Genomic DNA, 6681 nt, shown 5'->3' with positions numbered 1-6681 from the left:
TGAAATACAAATGGAAATTCAATGCTCCAATTAGAAAACTTAGGGGAAAGCATTACAAGTAAAATGAATCAACAGAAAATTATACATCAGGATTCTTAAATAAAGAAGACATAGACAGAATAAATAAAGAAAAAAATTGAAAAAGCATAGGATAGCAGTATACATGAAATGTTGGATACACTCAAAAGCCCAAATCTTTGAATTAAAGGCAAAGACGAAGGAGAAGTGGCTTGGTCAATGGCATAGACCAAATCCTTAACAAGATGATAGAAGTAAACTTACCCAAACAGAGGAAAGACACATCCAATAGACATCCAACCTACATTAATGCACACAACAAAACTAACTGCCACAGTTGAAGGAAAAGAAAAATTTTTCCATGATCCAAACAACCTAACAAACTTCAATCCAGGAACAACAGAAGTCCCCATTTACAAAATATCAGAAGTGATACTTTGAAATGCGGAAAAGAATACACATAGCAAAAAGACTCTAGAAAGAAAACAAAGGAAGCTTTAATTTAGTGAGTTTAGTGAAAAAAATCACAATAAGACAAACCATCAAAAATATCTCTACCTTGCTATCTATAATTTATCTATCTATCTATCTATCTATCTATCTATCTATCTATCTATCTATTTATCTATCTATGTATCTATCTATCTATGTTCAGGAACATCAGGAAAGAGGAGGGGGAGGACTATAAAATCCAGAAGTGTGCTAGTAGATCCTTTCTCATAGAAAAGCAAGCAACACCCTACATACATCAACAATCAAGGTACCTAAACACAGTCTGAAAAACAACATCAAAAGTCAAGCTATCACCAAATGGGAGAAATATTATGGGGACCAAGAACCACAAACAACTAAGGACTTCTGAGAGCAAGAGATCAGAGTTTTCCAGGAATCTGACCCCTAATTGATTATCCAGTACCAAGTGGTCAGCCTTGGAATCATACACATGTGTGGAACAATAAGTAGACTCAGAAGGGTGATTTTCATATATGTATGTTGCCACCATCTACAAACCTACAACATAGTTATTAATTGTTATAAAAGTTCTCATTTTCAGTAATAATTATTGATACAACTGGTGATTTGGTCTTTGTTTTCTCCTCTGAAATCAGGTAAACATTGGTGGTAACAAGGAAGTAGACATAGGCATTCCAACAAGAAACAGCTGAATGTGTATGTCTTGGATTAGTGTCATCACATGCTTACATTTCACATGCTATCACATGCCACAGATGCCTTGCAAGCTCAATGAACAACCAAAATCCCACAAGATTTCTAGCACTGAGCCTTGCCCCGGCAACAGCATCATATTTCAATGACAGTGATAGTGTTTCTGAATTCCAGTAACTTAGCTAGTAATCATAAATAGTATTTTCTCAAAAACTGGGTTGGATGACTTGTCTCTAGAAGTGACAAGTTCATAGTCTTGATATGCTCAGGCAAAGCTCAAGTAAAAAGCTCTATGACTGGGATGTAACTCAGTAGTAGAGAGCTTAGGAGGCACAAGGCCCTGGTTTTAAGCTCCAGAAAACAAAACCAAAGCACCCCCCCGACCCCAACAACTTTATAAAGTGGAAGGGTACAGACAAAAACATCAAGTCAAGCCTGGAGAGAAGGATCAATGTTTAAGAACACTTGCTACACTTACAGAGGACCCACGATCAGTTCCAATACCCACATGGTGGCTCAGAGCTGCCTGTAACTCCAGTTTAGGGGATCCAATGCCTTCTGGACTCCATGGGCACCAGGCATGCCCATGGTGCACATACATACAGGTAAAACAGCCATTAAACATAAAGTTAAATATAAATCTTTAAAAATTAAGCATTTAGCCAGTCTTTTATATTTGTGATTTTAACAAATGTTGTCTACAGCCAGATATGATAGTGCATGTTTACAACCCTAGAACTTGGGAGACAGAGACAAGATGATCACAGTTTTCTCTCAAAAAAAAAAACCCAAGGGCTTGAAAACCCATGAAAGAGAATACTTGCCACTATTTGCAAGGCCCTGGGTTCCATTGCCATCGCGTGCGTGCGTGAGTGCATGTGCAGGCACCTGTGGAGGCCAGAAGAGGGCAATGAATTTTTTGGAGCTGGAGTGACAGACGGATGTGAGCTTCCCACCATAGGTGCTGGGAATCAGACCTGGGTCCTCTGGAAGAGCAGCAAGCACCTTTGACTGATGACCCATCTCCCTACCCTCTTGTTTTCTTGTTTGGTTTGAGTGACATCTTTGACAAGGTCTTATGTATCCCAAGGTGACCTCAGATTCAGTATGTGACTGAAGATTAGTTTGAACTCCTTATTCTTGTCTCCATCTCCCAAGTGTTGAGATTATGGATGTGCGCTGACAAACCTGGTTTTAGGTGGCACTAGAGATGTAACTAGTGGCTTAGTGCATGCTAAACAAGCACTCTACCTGCTGAGCTACATGCCTAATCCCTGCTGCATAGTTTTAGCAGGTAGGACACCCAGATCCCTAGTGCAAGATGGTGTCTGGTAAGGCCTTGCTCCTGTCATTGTTTCTTCCTTACCAAGGTCTCAAGTGGGAGCTCAGGTTTCCATTAGTGGTGTCAGTCCTGGGCTAAAGGTGAAGCCATGATGAGAGGCAAGAGGAGGCCTGTGAGTCACACTGCCCCTTAGGGCTTCTGGGTAGAAGGCAAGAAGCCATGGGGAAGCAGACTGGTCTGGAGAGTGCTGGGGGCCACAGGTGCCTCTTAATCAAGTATCTGCTCTTATTAGGGGCCAGCCAGGTACTTGGCAGCAGAACCCAGAGTGGTCCTCTGAGGTGTTTTCCGGGTATGGAACACTGTCCGGTTACTTCTCTATTGCTGTGAAGATAAACCATGACCAAAATAACTTATAAAAGAATTTATTGGGGACTTACAGTTTCAAAATGTTAGAAGTCATGACCATCACGATAGGGAGAATGGAGGCAGGCAGGCATGGCACTGGAGCAGTTGGTGAGAGCTTACATCTTTAGACAAAACCACTAGATAGGGGTGGAGTGGGGTGGTGGCGAGTCTTTTGAAACGTCAAAGCCTACCTCTAGTGACACACCTCCTCCAACAAGGCCATACTTCCTAATTCTTCCCAAATCGTTTGCCAACTGGGGGCCAAGTATTGGAACATATGAGGCTATGGGGGCTGTTCTCATTCAGACCACCACAGATGTAGTAGGACTTTTCTGAGATCGCACAGCAGGAGCAAGCATGGGCAAGAGTGACAGCCAAACCTATCTTTTCATGGGATTCCTCTTCCAACCCCAGTCTGTGGCCCAGTGACCCTAGAGGTAGCCTAAATCTGAGGGTTCTTAGAAAGTTCGTAGAGACAGATCTGTGGGTCATCTGAAATAATGAGGAGTAGAGTGACTTTAGAGTTGACTCGTAGTTCTTAAAGCAAAGGTGAGAGTTTTCTGGGATACCTCATTATTCTTGTCAGGGATGTGCCTGCCCCCACAGTCATGAGCCCTGCCACCCACCCATCCTCTTGATGCACAGATCAGGACCTAAGACTGACCGACTGTCAGCTCCAAACCCCAGGGCTCCTCAGAAGCAATCACAAATACGTCCTGTGGCTCACAAGTCCCACACTCTATCCCTGCCTCCTCCCAGGCCTCACCTCCTCTTAGCCACAACACTTGCTCACTCTTGCAGCTGGAATGTTCTTCTGTGTGGATTCCTCCCTTGTTTAGCCCTCTTTCCAGATGTAATCCTGCAGATGAGTACCTCCAGTCTTCATTCCTCTACCTAGCCTCATTTGCTTTGAAACATTTTTCGATCTCACACACAGGGTCCACTCTGATCACTTGTCTAGAGTCAGTCCACTCCTACAGTGACTCTTCAGTCCCTGCCTGCTTACTGTACCACAACTCTTGGAATAGGCCCAGTTAGAGCAGGTTCCCAGTACAGACGACTAAGTGGACAGAGTCAGATGATGTAAGGAGGACACAGTTACTTGGTGGTAGTGGCTAGCCTTCTCCAGACCAAATGGCCCTAATAAACAGCTGAAGGACCTCTGACTCCAGTGTTCTTGTACCAGGCAGTGGACACCAATGCAAACTATGTCTTTGTTCTGTCACTGTCTTCTAGTTCCCATGTAAGAACTACAAGTCAACCATCAAGGATGATATGAAGAAACTGATTATCATGGATAATCAGGAGCCAGAGTAGGAATGGGATATGGGGGTGCAGGGCTAGTGGCCTAGGGCCATTTCAACAGGGGGTGCTGCTCTCTGCCATGTCTCCTGACCCTGTTGGGGCATGTGAATGAGGATCTACTTCTTAATCCCAGACAGAACCAGGACTTAAGAAAGCAGGGGAAGGCTCTTGTGTGTCTGGGTCTTATGTCTTTCTCTCAGAGTCCTGCTGTCAGATCACAGAAACCATGTGCAGGATGGGTTCCCAGCAGCAACTCAGGCTCTTGTTCCCCAAAGGCAAAGGCAGGGTGATACCAAATCACCAGGTACTATGGTCCCTTCGTTGCCCCTGTCTATCCCTCGTTGTCTGGAAGGCAGTCTATGGAAATCAAGACAGCCCTTCACTGAGCATTGTGGCACACACAAGTATTCCCAGTTCTCAGGAAGCTGTCCTGGGAGATCACATGTTCCAGACTCAGATAGGCTACATGGCTAGCCGAGATAGTATCTGAAAAAGAAGCCATGTATAGCTTAGTGGTAAAGTGCTTATATAATTCTACAGATGGAGGCTAGGATCAGAAGTCATGGGCCATAAGTCAGGGGCAGGGAGCCGTTGGGAAGTTTAGTGCTTTGCCTGGCAAGGGAATGGAAATGGATGCTGGGTAACAAGAACTTACCTGGAAGGCCCTGAAGACAGAGACAACAAGCCCAGCTTGACAATCCCTTGTCTGATCCTGTCTTGGCAGCAGTCCTCGCAGAAGAGCCTGTAGCAGATACTGTCAGATGAGAGCCTGTGCAGCAAGCACCAGGAGCCCAGCTTTGTCAGCCCTGCCAGCCTGGAGCCTGGACTCCCCAGGGATGTGCTGCTCCCCAGCATCCGTGCCTTCACCTCCAATACACTGCTTGTCCACAGCCACCACCAGCACCCCTACCCACCCAGCAGGGCACCCAGCACCATTCCAGCTATTGCCAATGGCTCTCCAGAGAAGAAACTTGAGCCTGGGCACCCTGAGGCTGCAGGTCTTCCAGGGCTGGCAAGTGGGCAGCACTGCAGGGAGTCCCCTTTGGAGGGTCGTGTGAAGGAAGGAAGGGTGCACAGGACCTCTAGGGGACCTCACGGATCAAGTTGCTGGCCAAACACTGAGTCACCTGAGACCACAGAAACTCAGCTTCCCTGTGGGCAGGTGCTCACATCAGCAGTTTCACAGCTCCTCTGTCCTACCAGCCTCCCTGCTCTTACCTAATCATCCCATTTTCAGAACATTTATGACTTCCCCAAACATGACAGGTTTAGTGGGTTTCCTTGGTGAGACTTATCCTCCCCTTTATTTCTTCTAGCAAGTATTTACTGAATGTGGCCTGTCAGTGGGGCACTGGTACACCATCTCCTGCCAGCATGCTGACACACGTCTGTATGTAATTGAGGGTAGGAGGATCATGAAGTTGAGGGCAACCTGGAATCCTAGCAAGACCTACCTCATCTGAAAAAGAAAATGATGACAAAGCAGCTGAGGCTGCATCGATGCACTATGTGACCCTTCCTCTCATACCCTGACAGGCAGTAGACACAACTACACCATGGTCACTGCGTGCAAACCGCACCCAGACACACTGGAGGGTTGTTTGTTTATTTATTTGTTGGGTTGATGGTTTGAGACAGATTCACTGTGTAGCTCTTCTGACCTGGAACTCACTATATAGACCAAGCTGGAATGGGACACACAGGGATCCACCTGCCTCACCTTCCTGAGTGCAGCATGCTAGGATTTTAAGCAGGAGCTGTGCGTGCCTCCTTCCTACCCTCTGTACCCCTCCTGGTAGATGTAGCAAGTGACTTCACTGCTGCATTGACAAGCGTGCTGCTTGACCTTTAGGGTGTTAGGAAGTGTATGGCACACTTGATTTCTAAAACCCAGACACATCTTGAGTTCCGATGTGTCATGTGCCAAGGACTAGCTAAGGATCATGTCCCCAAATCATCTAGATATGAAGCAGCCTGTATCTTTGGGGGGGGGGGATGAGAGAAAGGAGACACTGGGAATCATCTCACCACTTAAATTCCACCCGCCAAGAATGGGGATTGGGGGGGGGCAGTGCACACCTGTGACTGCAGCACTTTTTTTGTTGTTTATTTATTCTGTGTTTTTCACATCATGTATCTTAATCCCATTCATTCCCCATCCCTTTGCATCAACCCTCTGCCCCTACATTGCCCCCCAAAAAAGAACATAATTCAAGAGCAAAAAAGGAAGAAAATAAAATGAAGAAAATAAAAAAGGGAAGGAATTAAAAATCTCATCATGGAGCCGGGCGGTGGTGGCGCACGCCTTTAATCCCAGCACTCGGGAGGCAGAGGCCGGCGGATCTCTGTGAGTTCGAGGCCAGCCTGGGCTACCAAGTGAGTTCCAGGAAAGGCGCAAAGCTACACAGAGAAACCCTGTCTCGAAAAACCAAAAAAAAAAAAAATCTCATCATGGGAAGCTGCACTGGGACCCAACAAGACACACCATACACCCCTTTGTCCAT

This window comes from Peromyscus californicus, unplaced genomic scaffold, assembly GCF_007827085.1.
Source record: "Peromyscus californicus insignis strain IS unplaced genomic scaffold, ASM782708v3 Scaffold_10__1_contigs__length_136768540, whole genome shotgun sequence".
Taxonomy (NCBI): Eukaryota; Metazoa; Chordata; class Mammalia; order Rodentia; family Cricetidae; genus Peromyscus; species Peromyscus californicus.
This window is presented reverse-complemented; position numbering follows the sequence as displayed.